Raw genomic sequence first — 26,942 nt, 5'->3', positions numbered from 1 at the left:
GGGGAGTGCACGATCAGAAGGCTAGAGAATACATTTCAAAAAACCTGATCTGCACATCCAAACATAGACACAGTGTGAACAGGTGCTGAACCCAGAGTCGCCAACTCGTATATATTTAAGTAAATAGGGCAGCACACTGCAGCGCCAAAACATGCAAACTTGAAAACACAAAATTTGAACTGCATTACTGCACTGAAAACATGAAAAACGAGAGCTTTTAGCGCATAAAAATGGCCAATTTTATGTGTACCTCGTAGCCACGATAAGGCATCTCTCTTATACGAGGCCCTACGCTTGACCTACCTCTCTGAGAATAAACGTCTCCATCTGAATGGGTACATGTGAAACCTCTCCTTGGACTCAAATTCTCTCTCACTGTGGAGGGGTATTGGACCTATTATAATTAAAACACCTGAAGCTAGGAGGCGGGGAGTGCACGATCAGAAGGCTAGAGAATACATTTCAAAAAACCTGATCTGCACATCCAAACATAGACACAGTGTGAACAGGTGCTGAACCCAGAGTCGCCAACTCGTATATATTTAAGTAAATAGGGCAGCACACTGCAGCGCCAAAACATGCAAACTTGAAAACACAAAATTTGAACTGCATTACTGCACTGAAAACATGAAAAACGAGAGCTTTTAGCGCATAAAAATGGCCAATTTTATGTGTACCTCGTAGCCACGATAAGGCATCTCTCTTATACGAGGCCCTACGCTTGACCTACCTCTCTGAGAATAAACGTCTCCATCTGAATGGGTACATGTGAAACCTCTCCTTGGACTCAAATTCTCTCTCACTGTGGAGGGGTATTGGACCTATTATAATTAAAACACCTGAAGCTAGGAGGCGGGGAGTGCACGATCAGAAGGCTAGAGAATACATTTCAAAAAACCTGATCTGCACATCCAAACATAGACACAGTGTGAACAGGTGCTGAACCCAGAGTCGCCAACTCGTATATATTTAAGTAAATAGGGCAGCACACTGCAGCGCCAAAACATGCAAACTTGAAAACACAAAATTTGAACTGCATTACTGCACTGAAAACATGAAAAACGAGAGCTTTTAGCGCATAAAAATGGCCAATTTTATGTGTACCTCGTAGCCACGATAAGGCATCTCTCTTATACGAGGCCCTACGCTTGACCTACCTCTCTGAGAATAAACGTCTCCATCTGAATGGGTACATGTGAAACCTCTCCTTGGACTCAAATTCTCTCTCACTGTGGAGGGGTATTGGACCTATTATAATTAAAACACCTGAAGCTAGGAGGCGGGGAGTGCACGATCAGAAGGCTAGAGAATACATTTCAAAAAACCTGATCTGCACATCCAAACATAGACACAGTGTGAACAGGTGCTGAACCCAGAGTCGCCAACTCGTATATATTTAAGTAAATAGGGCAGCACACTGCAGCGCCAAAACATGCAAACTTGAAAACACAAAATTTGAACTGCATTACTGCACTGAAAACATGAAAAACGAGAGCTTTTAGCGCATAAAAATGGCCAATTTTATGTGTACCTCGTAGCCACGATAAGGCATCTCTCTTATACGAGGCCCTACGCTTGACCTACCTCTCTGAGAATAAACGTCTCCATCTGAATGGGTACATGTGAAACCTCTCCTTGGACTCAAATTCTCTCTCACTGTGGAGGGGTATTGGACCTATTATAATTAAAACACCTGAAGCTAGGAGGCGGGGAGTGCACGATCAGAAGGCTAGAGAATACATTTCAAAAAACCTGATCTGCACATCCAAACATAGACACAGTGTGAACAGGTGCTGAACCCAGAGTCGCCAACTCGTATATATTTAAGTAAATAGGGCAGCACACTGCAGCGCCAAAACATGCAAACTTGAAAACACAAAATTTGAACTGCATTACTGCACTGAAAACATGAAAAACGAGAGCTTTTAGCGCATAAAAATGGCCAATTTTATGTGTACCTCGTAGCCACGATAAGGCATCTCTCTTATACGAGGCCCTACGCTTGACCTACCTCTCTGAGAATAAACGTCTCCATCTGAATGGGTACATGTGAAACCTCTCCTTGGACTCAAATTCTCTCTCACTGTGGAGGGGTATTGGACCTATTATAATTAAAACACCTGAAGCTAGGAGGCGGGGAGTGCACGATCAGAAGGCTAGAGAATACATTTCAAAAAACCTGATCTGCACATCCAAACATAGACACAGTGTGAACAGGTGCTGAACCCAGAGTCGCCAACTCGTATATATTTAAGTAAATAGGGCAGCACACTGCAGCGCCAAAACATGCAAACTTGAAAACACAAAATTTGAACTGCATTACTGCACTGAAAACATGAAAAACGAGAGCTTTTAGCGCATAAAAATGGCCAATTTTATGTGTACCTCGTAGCCACGATAAGGCATCTCTCTTATACGAGGCCCTACGCTTGACCTACCTCTCTGAGAATAAACGTCTCCATCTGAATGGGTACATGTGAAACCTCTCCTTGGACTCAAATTCTCTCTCACTGTGGAGGGGTATTGGACCTATTATAATTAAAACACCTGAAGCTAGGAGGCGGGGAGTGCACGATCAGAAGGCTAGAGAATACATTTCAAAAAACCTGATCTGCACATCCAAACATAGACACAGTGTGAACAGGTGCTGAACCCAGAGTCGCCAACTCGTATATATTTAAGTAAATAGGGCAGCACACTGCAGCGCCAAAACATGCAAACTTGAAAACACAAAATTTGAACTGCATTACTGCACTGAAAACATGAAAAACGAGAGCTTTTAGCGCATAAAAATGGCCAATTTTATGTGTACCTCGTAGCCACGATAAGGCATCTCTCTTATACGAGGCCCTACGCTTGACCTACCTCTCTGAGAATAAACGTCTCCATCTGAATGGGTACATGTGAAACCTCTCCTTGGACTCAAATTCTCTCTCACTGTGGAGGGGTATTGGACCTATTATAATTAAAACAAAAAAGAGGGAAGAAGCCAGCACTGCTTATGGTCAGAACGCAATAACTGAAGTGCAATTGCACATAAATTCTAACTGTATTTCAAATATGAGACATTTAGCAAACAATTGATCAATTCTTTGAGCTACCCCGCCACTTCACGGCAATCTCATAATGGGGCAGTCCTAATCTTCGTATTTTATTTACGTTGTGCCATTATGGCCTCCTGAATGTATAAAGAGTATAAAAAAAAAAAAAAAAAAAAAAAAAAGGACCACATTAAATGCTAACTGTACCTGGAGCATTTTCAGAATCACTCCCTTGGTGCCAGGAAAGGCAAGCGCAGGTAAAGGCCGATCAGGTCCAGTGTGGACATTTCAGATCTGGCTTCCACACTGCCAAACCCGCACCAAAGATGAAGGGTGAGACAGGCTGAGACACAGGTGCACAATTAACTTGAGCCTGAGGCGGGGCAGGGCTGCTGTGTGTGTGCACAGCAGCCTATCAATCACAGTGAACACAGAAAGAATGGCGCACATAACCCAGCGTGCGCGGCAACAGTGGTGGTCAGCCACATACCAATGCAAAGCAAAAAAGAGGGAAGAAGCCAGCACTGCTTATGGTCAGAACGCAATAACTGAAGTGCAATTGCACATAAATTCTAACTGTATTTCAAATATGAGACATTTAGCAAACAATTGATCAATTCTTTGAGCTACCCCGCCACTTCACGGCAATCTCATAATGGGGCAGTCCTAATCTTCGTATTTTATTTACGTTGTGCCATTATGGCCTCCTGAATGTATAAAGAGTATAAAAAAAAAAAAAAAAAAAAAAAAAGGACCACATTAAATGCTAACTGTACCTGGAGCATTTTCAGAATCACTCCCTTGGTGCCAGGAAAGGCAAGCGCAGGTAAAGGCCGATCAGGTCCAGTGTGGACATTTCAGATCTGGCTTCCACACTGCCAAACCCGCACCAAAGATGAAGGGTGAGACAGGCTGAGACACAGGTGCACAATTAACTTGAGCCTGAGGCGGGGCAGGGCTGCTGTGTGTGTGCACAGCAGCCTATCAATCACAGTGAACACAGAAAGAATGGCGCACATAACCCAGCGTGCGCGGCAACAGTGGTGGTCAGCCACATACCAATGCAAAGCAAAAAAGAGGGAAGAAGCCAGCACTGCTTATGGTCAGAACGCAATAACTGAAGTGCAATTGCACATAAATTCTAACTGTATTTCAAATATGAGACATTTAGCAAACAATTGATCAATTCTTTGAGCTACCCCGCCACTTCACGGCAATCTCATAATGGGGCAGTCCTAATCTTCGTATTTTATTTACGTTGTGCCATTATGGCCTCCTGAATGTATAAAGAGTATAAAAAAAAAAAAAAAAAAAAAAAAAAAAGGACCACATTAAATGCTAACTGTACCTGGAGCATTTTCAGAATCACTCCCTTGGTGCCAGGAAAGGCAAGCGCAGGTAAAGGCCGATCAGGTCCAGTGTGGACATTTCAGATCTGGCTTCCACACTGCCAAACCCGCACCAAAGATGAAGGGTGAGACAGGCTGAGACACAGGTGCACAATTAACTTGAGCCTGAGGCGGGGCAGGGCTGCTGTGTGTGTGCACAGCAGCCTATCAATCACAGTGAACACAGAAAGAATGGCGCACATAACCCAGCGTGCGCGGCAACAGTGGTGGTCAGCCACATACCAATGCAAAGCAAAAAAGAGGGAAGAAGCCAGCACTGCTTATGGTCAGAACGCAATAACTGAAGTGCAATTGCACATAAATTCTAACTGTATTTCAAATATGAGACATTTAGCAAACAATTGATCAATTCTTTGAGCTACCCCGCCACTTCACGGCAATCTCATAATGGGGCAGTCCTAATCTTCGTATTTTATTTACGTTGTGCCATTATGGCCTCCTGAATGTATAAAGAGTATAAAAAAAAAAAAAAAAAAAAAAAAAAAAGGACCACATTAAATGCTAACTGTACCTGGAGCATTTTCAGAATCACTCCCTTGGTGCCAGGAAAGGCAAGCGCAGGTAAAGGCCGATCAGGTCCAGTGTGGACATTTCAGATCTGGCTTCCACACTGCCAAACCCGCACCAAAGATGAAGGGTGAGACAGGCTGAGACACAGGTGCACAATTAACTTGAGCCTGAATGGGTACATGTGAAACCTCTCCTTGGACTCAAATTCTCTCTCACTCTGGGTTCAGCACCTGTTCACACTGTGTCTATGTTTGGATGTGCAGATCAGGTTTTTTTAAATGTATTCTCTAGCCTTCTGATCGTGCACTCCCCGCCTCCTAGCTTCAGGTGTTTTAATTATAATAGGTCCAATACCCCTCCACAGTGAGAGAGAATTTGAGTCCAAGGAGAGGTTTCACATGTACCCATTCAGATGGAGACGTTTATTCTCAGAGAGGTAGGTCAAGCGTAGGGCCTCGTATAAGAGAGATGCCTTATCGTGGCTACGAGGTACACATAAAATTGGCCATTTTTATGCGCTAAAAGCTCTCGTTTTTCATGTTTTCAGTGCAGTAATGCAGTTCAAATTTTGTGTTTTCAAGTTTGCATGTTTTGGCGCTGCAGTGTGCTGCCCTATTTACTTAAATATATACGAGTTGGCGACTCTGGGTTCAGCACCTGTTCACACTGTGTCTATGTTTGGATGTGCAGATCAGGTTTTTTGAAATGTATTCTCTAGCCTTCTGATCGTGCACTTCCCGCCTCCTAGCTTCAGGTGTTTTAATTATAATAGGTCCAATACCCCTCCACAGTGAGAGAGAATTTGAGTCCAAGGAGAGGTTTCACATGTACCCATTCAGATGGAGACGTTTATTCTCAGAGAGGTAGGTCAAGCGTAGGGCCTCGTATAAGAGAGATGCCTTATCGTGGCTACGAGGTACACATAAAATTGGCCATTTTTATGCGCTAAAAGCTCTCGTTTTTCATGTTTTCAGTGCAGTAATGCAGTTCAAATTTTGTGTTTTCAAGTTTGCATGTTTTGGCGCTGCAGTGTGCTGCCCTATTTACTTAAATATATACGAGTTGGCGACTCTGGGTTCAGCACCTGTTCACACTGTGTCTATGTTTGGATGTGCAGATCAGGTTTTTTGAAATGTATTCTCTAGCCTTCTGATCGTGCACTCCCCGCCTCCTAGCTTCAGGTGTTTTAATTATAATAGGTCCAATACCCCTCCACAGTGAGAGAGAATTTGAGTCCAAGGAGAGGTTTCACATGTACCCATTCAGATGGAGACGTTTATTCTCAGAGAGGTAGGTCAAGCGTAGGGCCTCGTATAAGAGAGATGCCTTATCGTGGCTACGAGGTACACATAAAATTGGCCATTTTTATGCGCTAAAAGCTCTCGTTTTTCATGTTTTCAGTGCAGTAATGCAGTTCAAATTTTGTGTTTTCAAGTTTGCATGTTTTGGCGCTGCAGTGTGCTGCCCTATTTACTTAAATATATACGAGTTGGCGACTCTGGGTTCAGCACCTGTTCACACTGTGTCTATGTTTGGATGTGCAGATCAGGTTTTTTGAAATGTATTCTCTAGCCTTCTGATCGTGCACTCCCCGCCTCCTAGCTTCAGGTGTTTTAATTATAATAGGTCCAATACCCCTCCACAGTGAGAGAGAATTTGAGTCCAAGGAGAGGTTTCACATGTACCCATTCAGATGGAGACGTTTATTCTCAGAGAGGTAGGTCAAGCGTAGGGCCTCGTATAAGAGAGATGCCTTATCGTGGCTACGAGGTACACATAAAATTGGCCATTTTTATGCGCTAAAAGCTCTCGTTTTTCATGTTTTCAGTGCAGTAATGCAGTTCAAATTTTGTGTTTTCAAGTTTGCATGTTTTGGCGCTGCAGTGTGCTGCCCTATTTACTTAAATATATACGAGTTGGCGACTCTGGGTTCAGCACCTGTTCACACTGTGTCTATGTTTGGATGTGCAGATCAGGTTTTTTGAAATGTATTCTCTAGCCTTCTGATCGTGCACTCCCCGCCTCCTAGCTTCAGGTGTTTTAATTATAATAGGTCCAATACCCCTCCACAGTGAGAGAGAATTTGAGTCCAAGGAGAGGTTTCACATGTACCCATTCAGATGGAGACGTTTATTCTCAGAGAGGTAGGTCAAGCGTAGGGCCTCGTATAAGAGAGATGCCTTATCGTGGCTACGAGGTACACATAAAATTGGCCATTTTTATGCGCTAAAAGCTCTCGTTTTTCATGTTTTCAGTGCAGTAATGCAGTTCAAATTTTGTGTTTTCAAGTTTGCATGTTTTGGCGCTGCAGTGTGCTGCCCTATTTACTTAAATATATACGAGTTGGCGACTCTGGGTTCAGCACCTGTTCACACTGTGTCTATGTTTGGATGTGCAGATCAGGTTTTTTGAAATCTATCACACTGCATAGGCTCAGGTTTATGCTCAGATAATACCGCCAAATGGTGCACAGATTTACGCTCGCGCAAGCGTCGACCGATCTGAATGGCCAAAGACATAAACTCATTCAGACCAGCAGGCATATGAAATCCCACCATGACATCCTTAAGGGCTTCAGAGAGACCCTTTCTGAAAATAGCTGCCAGCGCACATTCATTCCATTGAGTGAGCACGGACCACTTTCTAAACTTCTGACAATAAATCTCTATCTCATCCTGACCCTGACACAGAGCCAGCAAATTTTTCTCTGCCTGATCCACTGAATTAGGTTCGTCGTACAGCAATCCGAGCGCCAGAAAAAACGCATCAATATTACATAATGCAGGATCTCCTGGCGCAAGGGAAAATGCCCAGTCTTGAGGGTCGCCACGTAATAAAGAAATAATGATTTTAACTTGTTGAACTGGGTCACCAGAGGAGCGGGGTTTCAAAGCCAGAAACAGTTTACAATTATTTTTAAAGTTCAAAAACTTAGCTCTATCTCCAGAAAATAACTCCGGAATAGGAATTTTAGGTTCTAACATAGGATTCTGAACCACCAAATCTTGAATGTTCTGTACTCTTATAGTGAGATTATCCATCAAAGAGGACAGACCCTGAATGTCCATGTCCACACCTGTGTTCTGAACCACCCTGATGTAAAGGGGAAAAGAAAGACAGAACACAGCGCAAAGAAAAAAAAATGGTCTCAGAACTTCTCTTTTCCCTCTATTGAGAAGCATTAGTACTTTGGGCCTCCAGTACTGTTATGAACAGGTAATTCAGAATCACAATGGACATTGAAGTTCAGAGCACACAAGTTGACCTGACATTTACCAAAAACATAGGACGAGCTCTGAGACGTGGAAACTCTGCTGACCGCAATCCCTAATCCTATCACACCACACTAGAGGTAGCCGTGGATTGCGCCTAACGCTCCCTATGCAACTCGGCACAGCCTGAGAAACTAACTAGCCCTGAAGATAGAAAAATAAGCCTACCTTGCCTTAGAGAAATTCCCCAAAGGAAAAGGCAGCCCCCCACATATAATGACTGTGAGTAAAGATGAAATACAAACACAGAGATGAAATAGATTTAGCAAAGTGAGGCCCGACTTACTGAATAGACCGAGGATAGGAAACATAGCTTTGCGGTCAACACAAAAACCTACAAACAACCACGCAGAGGGGCAAAAAGACCCTCCGCACCGACTAACGGTACGGAGGTGCTCCCTCTGCGTCTCAGAGCTTCCAGCAAGCAAGAAAAACCAATATAGCAAGCTGGACAGAAAATATAGCAAACAAAAATAACACAAGCAGAACTTAGCTTATGCAGGATAGAGAGGCCACAGGAACGATCCAAGAGGAAGCAAGACCAATACTAGAACATTGACTGGAGGCCAGGATCAAAGCACCAGGTGGAGTTAAATAGAGCAGCACCTAACGACTTAACCTCATCACCTGAGGAAGGAAACTCAGAAGCCGCAGTACCACTCTCATCCACCAAAGGAAGCTTATAGACAGAACCAGCTGCAGTACCACTCACGACCACAGGAGGGAGCTTGGCCACAGAATTCACAACAGGGAGCTGAGCCATGCATACAAGATGGGAGTATGGGGGAGCTAAGCCATGCATACAACATGGGAGGATGGGGGAGCCGAGCCATGCATACAGGATGGGAGGATGGGGGACATGTATGAGGAAACAGTACTGGGGAATGGGGGGCATGTATGAGGAAATAGTATGGGGGAATGGGCGGCATATATGAGGAAATAATATGGGGGGATGCGTGTAGACAGTATGGGAAGCGAACGAGGGAATGTGTGTGGACACAGTATGAGTAGCGATGTGAAAAATGGATGTGGACAGAGTACTGGGAGTGAGGGTGATGGGATGTGTGTAGACAAAGTATGGGGAGTCAGGTGAGCAGGCAGTATAGAAAGTGAGGGGGTAAATATATGAGGAGACAGGATGGTGAACAGGAGGGATGTGAGAGGAGACAGTATGAGGAGAGAGGGGAATAGTGTGAGGAGACAGTATGGGGGCAGAAAAGTGAGTGGGCACAGAATAGAAACTGAGTAGTGGGGGCGTAGCATAGAGGGACAGTGTAAGGGCACAGCCAGGAGGGGACAGTATACCAAGGAGGGGGAGTGTGATGAGAGAGTACAGTATAAATACTGGGCCCTATAGGAGGGACACAGTATGAGAGGATAGTGTGAAGAGGGGGCCGGTATGGAAAGGAGAGGTCAGTGTGAAGAGCATGTACCATAAGATTGACAGTGTGGGGGTCATATTTTGTGCAGACAATACAGTGAGGGGCAATTTTTTATTCAGGAGCATTATAATGACACTTGTATCTTTAAGGGCGTCGTGGAGATTTTCTGCAAAAGAGCGGAGAAGATGTAAGTCTGCAGAGATGGCTGTGGATGAGAAAACTCATCATGGGATCTGGACAAGATGAAGAAAAGAAGAAGAGCGGCTCCAGAGGCGACATCATCTATAAGGTACCTGGATGTAAATGTTATTTGTGATACTAACATGTTTTTATTTATGTTAGGAGCATTAAAGGGGATGTCCAGGTTTGTGATAAGTCTGCAGTCATTCTTTGTGACTGCAGACTTCTGAATTCTCACAGTGTGCACTGCACGCTGTCAGGATTCTCTCATGCTGGGGATTTACATTAATGTGGTCACATGCTGACTAGACATATGTGGCCTCCGTCAATGAAAATGAACTGAGCGAGGCCGGGCACGTCTAGTCGGAATGTGGCCAGAGGTATACAAATCACATACTTGTGTTGACATGACTGTCCACTGGCAAGGGAGAATCCTAAAAGTGTGCAGTGCATGCGTTGTGAGAATTCAGAACCCTGCAATGTCAGGATTCAGCTCTGCAGGTTCTAGTAGTCGTCACATGGACACTCATATGTGATTTTCATACTTCTGGTCCTGTGACAACGAGCTTCTCTTCTGCTTCTGTTTTTCACTGAACAATGTGAGCATTAGGGAGATGAGCTCGCCGGTACATGACTAAGTGTGCAAATCGCGTATGTCCTGTGGGGGGAAGGGCACCAAAATGAATTCTTGCCCCTGGTGCCAGAAACTCTAGATACACCTCTGCCGGTATGCCACTGCGAGCGGTGATTACCGAGTCCGGTGGAGGGAGGTCTGTGCACAGGCAGTGAGGCAGGGACTGAGAGTGTGCACAGAGAGAATGGAGACCCGGAGACTGCCCGTCCCAGTCTACGCCATAGCCTGGAGCCTCATGTTTTCCTAAAGCTTTATAGTGTAGTTTTAGGTCAGAGAGGGATGGTTAGGGATGAGCTAGGAAGGTGCAGGGACAGGTAGTGATGGCTACTTGCGGACATGTGTGGCACTTGCAGTTTTGCACTTGAGGTGATACAAAAAACACTGCTAAGAGTGTTTTTTTCCATTGCTGCATCACGGCAAAACTGCAAGTGACGCACATGTCCACAAGTCCCATAGGGAATGCATGAGGCCGAACGCAGTGTTGCCGTAAGTGATCCGTTACATGGCAGATGCAGAAAAACTGCCGGATGTGATGCAAAAGGCTACTTTAACATCAGCGATTTATGGCAAAGTCACTGCCGATAGTGTCATACTCACCAATGGGGGAGGCAGCACTAAAAGTGCCTAGGGCAGCAGAAACTCTAAGTACGGCCCTGATGCACCTCCCCCCTAGGCAGAATCTATAGTATAATACAGCCCCCATAGGCAGACTCTATAGTATAATGCAGCCCCCAATGGGCAGGCTCTATTTAGTATAATGCAGCCCCCCACAGGCAGACTTTATAGTATTGTACAGCCCCCCCATAATAGGCAGAATCTATAGAAGACAGACTCCATAATGCACCGAGACCCCCACACCCCCTCCCCCGGCATACTCTATAGTATGATGCAACCCCATAAAAAAAACAATAAATAAATACTTACCTCTATTCCTCCTGGTTCCTCCGCTGTTCCCAGCGCCCACAATCTCTGAAGAGCGGGTGCCGAGTAGTGACTTCATCGCGACCCCTGTCTGTGTTGGCGATGTCAGGTGTTGAGACAGGGATGATGGGATAGGATTGTAATGCTCCTTCTCTCATCAATGCGGTCATCATACAGTTGAACCTGTGCAGACGGGCGGGGGCCCACTACTGGCAGCGGAGCCCCCCCGCCTGCTCAGGGGCCCCATAGCGGCTGGGTGGCAGAGGAGGGAGACCCTGCTCTGCCGCAGTGTAACTTTATAGTACAGTACAGTACAGTAGCGTAGCGTAGCTCCGGGTGGGCCCCCTTAGAGCCCGGGGCCCAGGGTGACCGCCCCCTCTGCCCTCCCGGTAGTTGCACTACTGCTATATTCACTATATGGTAAAACTGACTTGGCAATCTGACTCCCTATGTCAATACAAGTATGCAGATATCAAACATGTATAGGTTTTTGTTTATTTAAGTGGTGAAAAAATTCAGAAATTTGTAGGAAATAAAACCTTTGCTTATGTCTCCATATTCCACGAACAGTAGCATTTTAATTTTTCAGGATTTGGGGCTGATGATAGCTTATTTTTTACGGCTTGGGCATATGTTTTAATTGATACCACTTTGGGATAGATACAATGTTTTGTTCGCCTCTTATTACATTTTTTGCAATGTTGTGGCGTCCTAAAACACGTAATTCTGGTGATTTGATTATTTTTCTTGTTATGTCGTTTACTGATCGGATTAATTGTTTTTATACTTTTACACTGTTTCCAGGTCCAATGCTTAGTCTATCCGGCTGCTCATGGTGTCCAGTACAACATCTGTATTAATTAGTGATGAGTGAGTATACTCGTTAATCGGGTTTCCCCGAGCATGCTCGGGTGGTCTATTATTATCTATTATTAACCAGGCTTAATGTCACCTTACATTAACAAGGTGTCATTAACCCCTTATTACCCCATGTCCAGCCTCTACTCCAGAGTGGGAAGAGAGTGGCTTAAGGTACCATCACACTAGACGATATCGCTAGCGATCCGTGACGTTGCAGCGTCCTCGCTAGCGATATCGTCCAGTGTGACAGGCAGCAGCGATCAGGCCCCTGCTGTGCTGTCGCTGGTCGGGGAAGAAAGTCCAGAACTTTATTTCGTCGCTGGACTCCCCGCAGACATCGCTGAATCGGTGTGTGTGACACCGATTCAGCGATGTCTTCACTGGTAACCAGGGTAAACATCGGGTAACTAAGCGCAGGGCCGCGCTTAGTAACCCGATGTTTACCCTGGTTACCATCGTAAAAAAACAAACAGTACATACTTACATTCAGCTGTCTGTCCCTTGCCGTCTGTTTGCTGCACTGACTGCTGGCCGCAAAGTGAAAGTGAAAGCACAGCACAGCGGTGAGTCACACAGCGGTGACTCACCGCTGTGGCTGTGCTCTGCTTTCACTTTGCGGCCAGCAGTCAGTGCAGCAAACAGACGGCAAGGGACAGACAGCTGAATGTAAGTATGTACTGTTTGTTTTTTTACGATGGTAACCAGGGTAAACATCGGGTTACTAAGCGCGGCCCTGCGCTTAGTTACCCGATGTTTACCCTGGTTACCGGGGACCTCGGGATCGTTGGTCGCTGGAGAGCGGTCTGTGTGACAGCTCTCCAGCGACCAAACAGCGACGCTGCAGCGATCCGGATCGTTGTCGGTATCGCTGCAGCGTCGCTAAGTGTGACGGTACCTTAAGTGCTAGAATAGGCGCATCTTCCAGATATGCCTTTTCTGGGGTGGCTGGGGGCAGATGTTTTTAGCCAGGGGGCCAATAACCATGGACCATCTCCAGGCTATTAATATCTGCCCTCAGTCACTGTCTTTCCCACTCTAGCGGAGAAAATTGCGCGGGAGCCCACGCCAGATTTTTCCATGATTTAACCCTTTATTTTAACACCTAGAGCCCCCAAATTTTGCATACACACACTACTAACATTATTAGTGAGGAATATGTAAAAATATAAGGGATATGAAATGGTTTACTGTATGTAAACCAGGTCTCATATCATGTCGGGTTTAGGAAGGAGATAGCAAAAGCCGACAATTGAATTACCGGCTTTTCTGCTATCTAGCTCTGTATTAAATATAAATATATATGTATAGACTGTATATATGTTTTCACGAATATTTGAGCCCATGGATCCATTCTATGTCCATTTTGCAAGCCGGCAAGAAAATCTCGCCGTACGAATGCCATACGGATGACACTTTGAATACGGATTAATGTTCAGGAACTTTTCTGCGTACTACGCCTGTAAAAAACGGACCGTATTTCCCTACGCTAAGTGTGACGCCGGCCTAACTCTGTAAAGCTTCAATGGAGCCCACTGATTCTGAAAATGTTTTCTCGTGAAATATTGTACTTCATGATAGTGGTAAAATTTGTTCGATATGACTTGCATTTATTTGTGAAAATATCAGAACTTGGTGAAAATTTTGAACATTTTGCAATTTTCAAACGTTTAATATTTACGGCTTTATACCAGAGAGATATGTCACACAAAGTAGTTAATAAATAATTTTTGACACATGTCTATTTTACATCAGCACAATTTTTCAAACATATTTTTTTTTTAGTTAGCAAGTTATCAGGATTAAAAGTTGACTAATTTCTCTGAATCATGTATTTCAGAGATTCACACGGAAACCCCTGCGTAAACACTCAGCGTAGAGCGCAGGATAAATGTGAGCCGAGCCTTACTGCCATCTTTGGGAGGCAGAATGAAAAAATCAACAGCAGCTGAAGAATTTAATTTATAAATTTTTTTTATGCCGTTTCTCATGTGGTATTAGCAATTAGATTACTTTAATTTTTAGGGTTGGTGCAATAACAGCAATACCAGATTTATTTGGGGCTTTTTATGTTTGGCTGCTCTCACACACTAAAAAACGCTATTTATCGCAAAAAACAACTTTTTGCATTGCCATATTTTGATATCTATAATTTTTCCACATTTTGGCTGACAGAGTCATGTGAGGGTTTTTTTGCGAAGTGAGTTGACGAGTTTATTGGTACTATTTTTGGCACATGACTTTTTTTAATCACTTTCTATTCTAATTTTTGGGAGAAAGAATGAACAAAAAACAGCAATTCAGGAATTGCTTTTTGTTTGTTTTTCTATGCTGTTCCACGTGTGGTAAAATTGATAAGGCAGCTTTATTCTTTGGGTCTGTACGATACCACATTTATACTTTTTCATGTTTTGGCGCTTTTACACAATAACAACTATTTTCAGAGATACCATTTTAATTTTTTTTATTTACATTTGTCTTTTTATCGCATTTTATTCCAATTTTTGTTCGACGTTATGATGAAAAAGAATTATTTTTTCCTCGCTTTTTATTTATTTTAATAATGATTTTCACTGAAGAGGATAACTAGTGGGACAGTTTTTTTATAGGTTGGGTCGTTCCGGACGTGGTGATACTAAATATGTGTAGTTTTTTTTTTACATAAATAAATGTATTTATTGGATTAATAGTTTTTCTTTTTTTTTCCTTGTTCTTTATTTTGTGATTTTTTTTTGTAAATATTTTTACCATTTATATTAATGTTTTTTTTAAACTTTTTAACGTTGTCCCAGGATTGGACATCAACTTCACACTGACAGATCACTGATTGCATTGCAGAGCATTAGATCAGCGTTTGACATAGAGGGAGGAGGGGTCAACTCCTGCTCTGAGCAAGAAGTGACAGGCCATGGTCCCTGGGTGACCATGCGGCCATCTTTCAGCCCGACGTCACCATGGAAACCATCGGCATATCGTAATTGCATCGCGTTGTGCCGATGAGAGCATAGAGGGAGCTCCATACCCCTTCGATGCCCCGGGATGTCTCTGTCACTATTGACAGCAGCATCGCAGGGGTTAAACGCCGATTGTGGGCATTGCTGCAGGGTGTCAGCTCTCATATAGAACTAACACCTGCATTTGATCACGGTGGCGCTCACTGTGAGCTCACGCGTTCTTGGCATCATACATATACTTCTCTTTGCTGGAACATAGCTCCCGCAGAGCAGTATATATACGGTGCATGTTGAGAAGGGGTTAAGCAGGTAGGCAAATGTGTTACCTCAAAAAAATAATCAGCTGCGATCCCAGACTGTAATGTGAGTATACTTTTTGCTTCCTTCCCTGCCCAGTAGATGTGGTATGATCAGACCATGTTCCTGCACGGTCAGACACGGCCATTACACAGTACACAGGAGGGGACATTTATAAGATTATCTCAGCACAGGAACATTTTTATTTAATACATACAATTGTGGATCTTATTATTATTCCAAGATCTATTGATTAAAATGTACTTTGTTTGTGGGAAAACCCCTTTAAAATCAAAATTTATGATAAAAGCTGTAAAGGTTGTGTACATTTTTGGTACACAAAAGTCTCCTAAGCAGATTTATGTGTATCCATGGTTATACACTACAAAAAAAACTCTGTGACCAAAAACATCTGTGCAACTTGTCATCATGGAACTATGTTAGAGCTGCAATTTTGCTAAAGTCACAAATGCCCAAATCACATATAAGTCAATTGACTTAGGTTGAAATACAGTGTATGGCAAGTAAGTTGTATGCAACCAGCGATCAAAAAATCCAACATATTTGGAAATATTTGAGAATTGAGAGGTTGGTTGTACGTTGCAGTGACACTCTACAGCAGAGGTGTCAAACTGCATTCCTCGAGGGCGTCAAACCATGCGTGTTTTCAAGATTTCCTTAGCATTGCACAAGGTGCTGGAATCATTCTCTGCAGGTGATTAAATTATCACCTGTGCAATGCAAGGAAATCCTGAAAACATGACCTGTTTGCAGCCCTTGAGGAATGCAGTTTGACACCCCTGCTCTACAAAAATGTTGCAGTGTGACACCCTAATCTCAGTGTCACTCGACATATGACGCTGTCTAGTCGTAGACCACAAAGGGTTGGTTTTTAGTCTATAACCCTGGAGACACATAGATCTTCATAAGAGTTGTCTACAAAAAATGCTAGAAGTTTGCTAAAGGGTATTTCTCCTTTGAAAAAAATCTTCATTCTCAGGCACAGTTGGTATAAAAACCCAAATAGTATTATACTCACCATACCTCAATCCACTGTTGAGCCTCTGCCAGTACTCCCACTATCTGCTATTTACTGCAACACTAAAGTCACATTGACAGCGAGGCAGCCAGTCAATGAGCTCAGTGGCTCGTTCTGGGCTGCTAGTCTCACTGATTGGCGACTGCACTGTCAACATGCCAATGGTAGACAAAGTGAGCAGCAGTCGAGACTCACTGGTAGACAAGAGGACAGTAAATATAGCAGGGTTTGGTATTTTTTACCAAACTACATCTGGGGATGAAGTTTTATAGAAAGAGAACAAACCCTTTATATAAATATATTTGCAAATTTACCTTTTTTAAATTATTTGGAGCAATAAATAGCTGAGACTGGTCCCCACCCTACCAGTGCATTTTGTAGCTCTATACATTCTCACCCTATACATGTTTTTGCCTTGTCAGGGTTATATAATAATACAAATAATAATTTTTATTTATATAGCGCCAACATATTCCGCAGCACTTTACAATTAACCCCTTTCTACCATTGGACGTACTATTCCGTCCATGTGGGGTGGGCCCTACTTCCCAAGGACGGAATAGTACGTCCAGCACGATCGGCCGCGCTCATGGGGGGAGCGCAGCCGATCGCGGCCGGGTGTCAGCTGCCTATCGCAGCTGACATCCGGCACTATGTGCCAGGAGCGGTCACGGACTACCCCCGGCACATTAACCCCCGGCACACCACGATCAAACATGATTGCGGTGTGCCGGCGGTACAGGGAAGCATCGAGCAGGTAGGGGGCTCCCTGCGGGCTTCCCTGAGACCCCCGCAGCAACGCGATGTGATCGCGTTGCTGCGAGGGTCTCCTTACCTCCCTCCCTGCTCCAGGCCCGGATCCAAGATGGCCGCAGCATCCAGGTCCTGCAGGGAGGGAGGTGGCTTACCAAGTGCCTGCTCAGAGCAGGCGCTTGGTAACCCTGCACTGCTCTAAGTCAGATCGGTGATCTGACAGAGTGCTGTGCAAACTGTCAGATCACCGATCTGTGATGTCCCCCCCGGGACAAAGTAAAAATGTTAAAAAAAAAAATTTCCACACGTGTAAAAAAAAAAAAAAAAAGCTGAATAATGAAAAAAAATATACATATAGTATTCCCATAAATTCATTTCTTTATCTAAATAAAAAAGCAAACAATAAAAGTACACATATTTAGTATCGCCGCGTCCGTAACGACCCAACCTATAAAACTGTCCCACTAGTTGACCCCTTCAGTAAACACCGTAAGAAAAAAACAGAGGCAAAAAACAACGCTTTATTATCATACTGCCGAACAAAAAGTGGAATAACACGCGATCAAAAAGACAGATATGAATAACCATGGTACCGCTGAAAGCGTCATCTTGTCCCGCAAAGAATGAGCTGCCATACAGCATCATCAGCAAAAAAATAAAAAAGTTATAGTCCTCAGAATAAAGTGATGCAAAAATAATTATTTTTTCTATGAAATAGTTTTTATCGTTTAAAAGCGCCAAAACATAAAAAAATGATATAAATGAGGTATTGCTGTAATCATACTGACACGAAGAATAAAACTGCTTTATCAATTTTACCAAATGCGGAACGGTATAAACGCCTCCCCCAAAAGAAATTCATGAATAGCTGGTTTTTGGTCATTCTGCCTCACAAAAATCGGAATAAAAAGCTATCAAAAAATGTCACGTGCCCGAAAATGTTACCAATAAAAATGTCAACTTGTCCCGCAAAAAACAATACCTCACATGACTCTGCGGACCAAAATATGGAAAAATTATAGCTCTCAAAATGTGGTAACGCAAAAAATATTTTTTGCAATAAAAAGCGTGTCAGTGTGTGACGGCTGCCAATCATAAAAATCCGCTAAAAAACCCACTATAAAAGTAAATCAAACCCCCCTTCACCACCCCTTTAGTTAGGGAAAAATTAAAAAATTTAAAAAATGTATTTATTTCCATTTTCCCATTAGGGTTAGGGTTGGGGCTAGGGTTAGGGTTGGGGCTAGGGTTAGGGTTAGGGCTAGGGTTAAGGCTAGGGTTAGGGTTGGGGCTAGGGTTAAGGCTACAGTTAGGGTTGGGGCTAAAGTTAGGGTTAGGGTTTGGATTACATTTACGGTTGGGAATAGGGTTGGGATTAGGGTTAGGGGTGTGTCTGGGTTAGAGGTGTGGTTAGGGTTACCGTTGGGATTAGGGTTAGGGGTGGGTTTGGATTAGGGTTTCAGTTATAATTGGGGGGTTTCCACTGTTTAGGCACATCAGGGGCTCTCCAAATGCGACATGGCGTCCGATCTCAATTCCAGCCAATTCTGCGTTGAAAAAGTAAAACAGTGCTCCTTCCCTTCCGAGCTCTCCCGTGTGCCCAAACAGGGGTATACCCCAACATATGGGGTATCAGCATACTCAGGACAAATTGGACAACAATATTTAGGGTCCAATTTCTCCTGATACCCTTGGAAAAATACAAAACTGGGGGCTAAAAAATAATTTTTGTGGAAAAAAAATATTTTTTATTTGCGCGGCTCTGCGTTATAAACTGTAGTGAAACACTTGGGGGTTCAAAGCTCTCACATCAAATCTAGATGAGTTCCTTAGGGGGTCTACTTTCCAAAATGGTGACACTTGTGGGGGGTTTCTACTGTTTAGGTACATTAGGGGCTCTGCAAATGCAATGTGATGCCTGCAGACCATTCCATCTAAGTCTGCATTCAAAATGGCGCTCCTTCCCTTCCGAGCCCTCCCATGCGCCCAAACGGTGGTTCACCCCCCACATATGGGTTATCAGCGCACTCAGGACAAATTGGATAACAAGTTTTGGGGTCCAATTTCTCCTGTTACCCTCAGGAAAATACAAAACTGGGGGCTAAAAAATAAATTTTGTGGGAAAAAATTTTTGTTTTATTTTTACGGCTCTGCATTTTAAACTTCTGTGAAGCCCTTGGTGGGTCAAAGTGCTCACCACACATCTAGATAAGTTCCTTAGTGGGTCTACTTTCCAAAATGGTGTCACTTGTGGGGGGTTTCAATGTTTAGGCACATCAGTGGCTCTCCCAACGCAACATGGCTGTTGTGAATTCTGTGGCTGAATTCACTCCTGTGGTCACAAGTGGTACTGCAGCTTCTGAGCTTCCTCCCTCAGGTGTTCTGGTGAGCTCGTTAACTGCTTCATTACTTAACTCCGCCTGATGCTGCTATCCTTGCTCCTTGTCAATGTTTCAGTGTTGGATCTGAGCTTCTTCTGATTGTTCCTGTGACCTGCTGCTCTGTATAGCTAAGTGCTTTTTGCTTTTTTTGTTGCTTTTTTTCTGTCCAGCTTGTCTTTTGTTTTGCTGGAAGCTCTGAGACACAAAGGGTGTACCGCCGTGCCGTTAGTTCGGCACGGTGGGTTTTTTTTTGCCCCCTTTGCGTGGTTTTGCTTTAGGGTTTTTTGTAGACTGCAAAGTTCGCTTTACAGTCCTCGCTCTGTCCTAGAATATCGGGCCCCACTTTGCTGAATCTATTTCATCCCTACGTTTGTCTTTTCATCTTACTCACAGTCATTATATGTGGGGGCTGCCTTTTCCTTTGGGGAATTTCTCTGGGGCAAGTCAGGCCTATTTTTCTATCTTCAGGCTAGCTAGTTTCTTAGGCTGTGCCGAGTTGCCTAGGTAGTTGTTAGGCGCAATCCACAGCCGCTTTTAGTTGTGTTTAGGATAGGATCAGGTGTGCAGTCTACAGAGTTTCCACGTCTCAGAGCTCGTTCTTGTATTTTTGGGTATTTGTCAGATCACTGTGTGCGCTCTGATCGCTAAGCACACTGTGTTTCTGGATTGCCTTCATAACACCTGTCATTAGCAAACATAACAGTACAAGGAGCCTAACTAATGATTCTCAATAGAGGGAAAGAAAAAGTTCTGACATCATTTTTTTTTTTTTTTCTGCTCTGTGTTCACTTTTTTTTTTTTTCCCCTAGACATTTGGGTGATTCTGGACACAGGTGTGGACATGGATATTCAGGGTCTCTGCTCTTCAATGGATAATCTCGTTATAAATGTACAAAAAATTCAAGATACTATTGATCAGAAATCTATGTTAGAACCAAGAATTCCTATTCCTGATTTGTTTTTTGGAGATAGAACTAAGTTTCTAAGTTTCAAAAATAATTGTAAGCTATTTCTGGCCTTGAAACCTCATTCTTCTGGTAATCCTATTCAACAGGTTTTGATTATTATTTCTTTTTTGCGCGGCGACCCTCAAGACTGGGCATTTTCTCTTGCGCCAGGAGACCCTGCATTGAGTAGTGTCGATGCGTTTTTCCTGACGCTCGGATTGCTGTACGATGAGCCTAATTCAGTGGATCAGGCTGAGAAAAATTTGCTGGCTTTGTGCCAGGGTCAGGATGATATAGAAGTATATTGTCAGAAATTTAGGAAATGGTCAGTACTCACTCAGTGGAATGAATCTGCGCTGGCAGCTTTGTTCAGAAAGGGTCTCTCTGAGGCTCTTAAGGATGTCATGGTGGGATTTCCTATGCCTGCTGGTTTGAATGAGTCTTTGTCTTTGGCCATTCAGATCGGTCGACGCTTGCGCGAGCGTAAATCTGTGCACCATTTGGCGGTACTGCCTGAGGTTAAACCTGAGCCTATGCAGTGCGATAGGACTATGACTAGAGTTGAACGGCAGGAATACAGACGTCTGAATGGTCTGTGTTTCTACTGCGGTGATTTCACTCATGCTATTTCTGATTGTCCTGAGCGCACTAAGCGGTCCGCTAGGTCTGCCGTCATTGGTACTGTACAGTCCAAATTCCTTCTGTCCATTACCTTGATATGCTCTTTGTCGTCGTTTTCTGTCATGGCGTTTGTGGATTCGGGCGCTGCCCTGAATCTGATGGATTTGGATTATGCTAAACGTTGTGGGTTTTTCTTGGAGCCTTTGCGGTGTCCTATTCCATTGAGAGGAATTGATGCTACACCTTTGGCCAAGAATAAACCTCAATACTGGGCCCAGATGACCATGTGCATGGCTCCTGCACATCAGGAAGTTATTCGCTTTCTGGTGTTGCATAATCTGCATGATGTGGTCGTGTTGGGGTTGCCATGGCTACAAACCCATAATCCAGTATTGGATTGGAATTCCATGTCGGTATCCAGCTGGGGTTGTCAGGGGGTACATGGTGATGTTCCATTTTTGTCGATTTCGTCATCCACCCCTTCTGAGGTCCCAGAGTTCTTGTCTGATTATCAGGATGTATTTGAAGAGCCCAAGTCCGATGCTCTACCTCCGCATAGGGATTGTGATTGTGCTATCAATTTGATTCCTGGTAGTAAATTCCCTAAAGGTCGATTATTTAATTTATCCGTGCCCGAACACGCCGCTATGCGCAGTTATGTGAAGGAATCCCTGGAGAAGGGACATATTTCGCCCATCGTCATCACCACTGGGAGCAGGGTTCTTCTTTGTTGCCAAGAAGGATGGTTCGCTGAGACCATGTATTGATTACCGCCTTCTTAATAAGATCACTGTTAAATTTCAGTATCCCTTGCCATTGTTATCTGATTTGTTTGCTCGGATTAAGGGGGCTAGTTGGTTCACTAAGATAGATCTTCGTGGTGCGTATAATCTGGTGAGAATCAGGCAAGGAGATGAATGGAAAACTGCATTCAATACGCCCGAGGGTCATTTTGAGTATCTAGTGATGCCGTTCGGACTTGCCAATGCTCCATCTGTGTTTCAGTCTTTTATGCATGACATCTTCCGTGAGTATCTGGATAAATTCCTGATTGTTTACTTGGATGACATTTTGATCTTCTCAGATGATTGGGAGTCTCATGTGAAGCAGGTCAGAATGGTTTTTCAGGTCCTGCGTGCTAACTCTTTGTTTGTGAAGGGATCAAAGTGTCTCTTCGGTGTGCAGAAAGTTTCATTTTTGGGGTTCATCTTTACCCCTTCTACTATCGAGATGGATCCAGTTAAGGTCCAAGCCATCCAGGATTGGATTCAGCCGACATCTCTGAAAAGTCTGCAAAAGTTCCTGGGCTTTGCTAATTTTTATCGTCGCTTCATCTGTAATTTTTCTAGCATTGCCAAACCATTGACCGATTTGACCAAGAAGGGTGCTGATTTGGTTAATTGGTCTTCTGCTGCTGTGGAAGCTTTTCAGGAGTTGAAGCGTCGTTTTTGTTCTGCCCCTGTGTTGTGTCAGCCAGATGTTTCTCTTCCGTTCCAGGTCGAGGTTGATGCTTCTGAGATTGGAGCAGGGGCGGTTTTGTCACAGAGAGGTTCTGATTGCTCAGTGATGAAACCATGTGCTTTCTTTTCCAGGAAGTTTTCGCCCGCTGAGCGTAATTATGATGTGGGCAATCGAGAGTTGCTGGCCATGAAGTGGGCATTCGAGGAGTGGCGTCATTGGCTTGAAGGAGCTAAGCATCGCGTGGTGGTATTGACTGATCATAAGAACTTGACTTATCTCGAGTCTGCCAAGCGCTTGAATCCTAGACAGGCCCGTTGGTCGTTATTTTTAGCCCGCTTCGACTTTGTGATTTCGTACCTTCCGGGCTCTAAAAATGTGAAGGCGGATGCTCTGTCTAGGAGTTTTGTGCCCGACTCTCCGGGTTTATCTGAGCCAGCGGGTATCCTCAAGGAAGGAGTCATTGTGTCTGCCATCTCCCCTGATTTGCGGCGGGTGCTGCAAAAATTTCAGGCGAATAAACCTGATCGTTGTCCAGCAGAGAAACTGTTCATCCCTGATAGGTGGACTAATAAACTTATCTCTGAACTTCATTGTTCGGTGTTGGCTGGTCATCCTGGAATCTTTGGTACCAGAGAGTTAGTGGCTAGATCCTTCTGGTGGCCATCTCTGTCACGGGATGTACGTACTTTTGTGCAGTCCTGTGGGATTTGTGCTAGGGCTAAGCCCTGCTGTTCTCGTGCCAGTGGGTTGCTTTTGCCCTTGCCGGTCCCAAAGAGGCCTTGGACACATATTTCGATGGATTTCATTTCTGACCTTCCCGTTTCTCAAAAGATGTCAGTCATTTGGGTGGTCTGTGATCGCTTTTCTAAAATGGTCCATCTGGTGCCCTTGGCTAAATTGCCTTCCTCCTCTGATTTGGTACCTTTGTTCTTTCAGCATGTGGTTCGGTTGCATGGCATTCCTGAGAATATTGTTTCTGACAGAGGTTCCCAGTTTGTTTCAAGGTTTTGGCGAGCCTTTTGTGGTAGGATGGGCATTGACCTATCCTTTTCCTCGGCTTTCCATCCTCAGACTAATGGCCAGACCGAACGAACCAATCAGACCTTGGAAACATATCTGAGATGTTTTGTTTCTGCAGACCAGGATGATTGGGTGTCCTTTTTGCCGTTGGCTGAGTTCGCCCTTAATAATCGGGCCAGCTCGGCTACCTTGGTTTCTCCATTTTTTTGCAATTCTGGGTTCCATCCTCGTTTCTCTTCAGGACAGGTTGAGTCTTCGGACTGTCCTGGTGTGGATTCTGTGGTGGATAGGTTGCAGCAGATCTGGACTCAGGTAGTGGACAATTTGATCTTGTCCCAGGAGAAAGCTCAACTTTTCGCTAATCGCAGACGCCGTGTGGGTCCCCGACTTCGTGTTGGGGATCTGGTTTGGTTATCTTCTCGTCATATTCCTATGAAGGTTTCCTCTCCTGAATTTAAACCTCGTTTTATTGGTCCGTATAGGATTTCTGAGGTTCTCAATCCTGTGTCTTTTCGTTTGACCCTCCCAGACTCCTTTTCCATACATAATGTATTCCATAGGTCGTTGTTGCGGAGATACGTGGCACCTATGGTTCCATCTGTTGAGCCTCCTGCCCCGGTTTTGGTGGAGGGGGAATTGGAGTATATTGTGGAGAAGATTTTGGATTCTCGTGTTTCTAGACGGAAACTCCAGTATCTGGTTAAATGGAAGGGTTATGCTCAGGAAGATAATTCCTGGGTTTTTGCCTCTGATGTTCATGCTTCCGATCTTGTTCGTGCCTTTCATGCGGCTCATCCTGGTCGGCCTGGGGGCTCTGGTGAGGGTTCGGTGACCCCTCCTCAAGGGGGGGGTACTGTTGTGAATTCTGTGGCTGAATTCACTCCTGTGGTCACAAGTGGTACTGCAGCTTCTGAGCTTCCTCCCTCAGGTGTTCTGGTGAGCTCGTTAACTGCTTCATTACTTAACTCCGCCTGATGCTGCTATCCTTGCTCCTTGTCAATGTTTCAGTGTTGGATCTGAGCTTCTTCTGATTGTTCCTGTGACCTGCTGCTCTGTATAGCTAAGTGCTTTTTGCTTTTTTTGTTGCTTTTTTTCTGTCCAGCTTGTCTTTTGTTTTGCTGGAAGCTCTGAGACACAAAGGGTGTACCGCCGTGCCGTTAGTTCGGCACGGTGGGTTTTTTTTTGCCCCCTTTGCGTGGTTTTGCTTTAGGGTTTTTTGTAGACTGCAAAGTTCGCTTTACTGTCCTTGCTCTGTCCTAGAATATCGGGCCCCACTTTGCTGAATCTATTTCATCCCTACGTTTGTCTTTTCATCTTACTCACAGTCATTATATGTGGGGGGCTGCCTTTTCCTTTGGGGAATTTCTCTGGGGCAAGTCAGGCCTATTTTTCTATCTTCAGGCTAGCTAGTTTCTTAGGCTGTGCCGAGTTGCCTAGGTAGTTGTTAGGCGCAATCCACAGCCACTTTTAGTTGTGTTTAGGATAGGATCAGGTGTGCAGTCTACAGAGTTTCCACGTCTCAGAGCTCGTTCTTGTATTTTTGGGTATTTGTCAGATCACTGTGTGCGCTCTGATCGCTAAGCACACTGTGTCTCTGGATTGCCTTCATAACACCTGTCATTAGCAAACATAACACATGGCGTCCCATCTCAATTCCTGTCAATTTTGCATTGAAAAGTCAAACGGCGCTCCTTCCCTTCCGAGCCCTCCCATGCGCCCAAACAGTGGTTTACCCCCACATATGGGGTATCAGCGTACTCAGGACAAATTGTACAACAATGTCTGGGATCCATTTTCTCCTGTTACCCTTGGTAAAATAAAACAAATTGGAGCTGAAGTAAATTTTTTGTGAAAAAAAGTTAAATGATCATTTTTATTTAAACATTCCAAAAATTCCTGTGAAACACCTGAAGGGTTAATAAACTTCTTGAATGTGGTTTTGAGCACCTTGAGGGGTGCAGTTTTTAGAATGGTGTCACACTTGGGTATTTTCTATCATATAGACCCCTCAAAATGACTTCAAATGAGATGTGGTCCCTAAACAAAAATGGTGTTGTAAAAATGAGAAATTGCTGGTCAACTTTTAACCCTTATAACTCCCTAACAAAAAAAAATGTTGGTTCCAAAATCATACTGATGTAAAGTAGACATGTGGGAAATGTTACTTATTAAGTATTTTGTGTGACATAGCTCTGTGATTTAATTGCATAAAAATTCAAAGTTGGAAAATTGCAAAATTTTCAAAATTTTTGCCAAATTTCCATTTTTTTCACAAATTAACGCAGGTAATATCAAAGAAATTTTACCACTATCATGAAGTACAATATGTCACGAGAAAACAATGTCACAATCACCGGGATCCGTTGAAGCGTTCCAGAGTTATAACCTTATAAAAGGACAGTGGTCAGAATTGTAAAAATTGGCCCGGTCCATAACGTGCAAACCACCCTTGGGGGTAAAGGGGTTAAGCGAATGTTATATGAAGTATCTGAGTCTACTAAGTATGCCCACCTAGTCTCCAGACCAATCTTTGGATATCATTGCATGCAAGACAATGTGTAACTCATCATTGAGGAGGATAGACCTCCATTTCAGCCTTCATTGCTCTATTCCTTCCTCCGGACATGTACAATGCCATGAGTAGATCTTTATGAGGATAAGTCACACCAGTCCTATTCCTGGGATTATGTTGTGGAGTGGCATAATGTACTGTAGCTGGACCCTTCTAGTCTTCATTCCAAGTACACTAACAGCTTGGCCTGTCATTTATTTGGTTGTGCAACCAGTGGTTCTGTCATGTCTCCAATGTGTCCCAGGAGCTGATTTTCAACAGGACAACACCAGGCCTTATGTCGTTTATTCTAATGGGAGCAGCCGGCATAGCCAAAATGTGTTATCATGTCCTGCAACGTCTCCAGACTTTTCTCTAATCAAGCTCAAGCAAATTGGGTCCGTCCTTGGTTAGCAATTGCAACCAAAAATGCCAGCAATGGATATTGATGATTTATTTACCCAAATGAATTCAGCGTAGCAGAACATTCCTCAGACAACCATTAACCCCTTCACATAAAATCACATACATGCATGTCTGGGAATGCGCTGCCTTTCTGAATTCACCTTATATGTACGCAATTTTTTTAAATCTGTTTTTGTACGAAATTGTCCAGGTGACAGTTTAACAAAAACTACTATGTCCTACACAGGATACACATAGCCAAATGGCCTGTGACAAAACAGCTTTGGTCCCGGCTGGTTATCGCTT

This window comes from Ranitomeya imitator, chromosome 6 (genome assembly GCF_032444005.1).
Source record: "Ranitomeya imitator isolate aRanImi1 chromosome 6, aRanImi1.pri, whole genome shotgun sequence".
NCBI classification, from domain to species: Eukaryota; Metazoa; Chordata; class Amphibia; order Anura; family Dendrobatidae; genus Ranitomeya; species Ranitomeya imitator.
Note: the sequence above shows the minus strand (reverse complement) of the source record.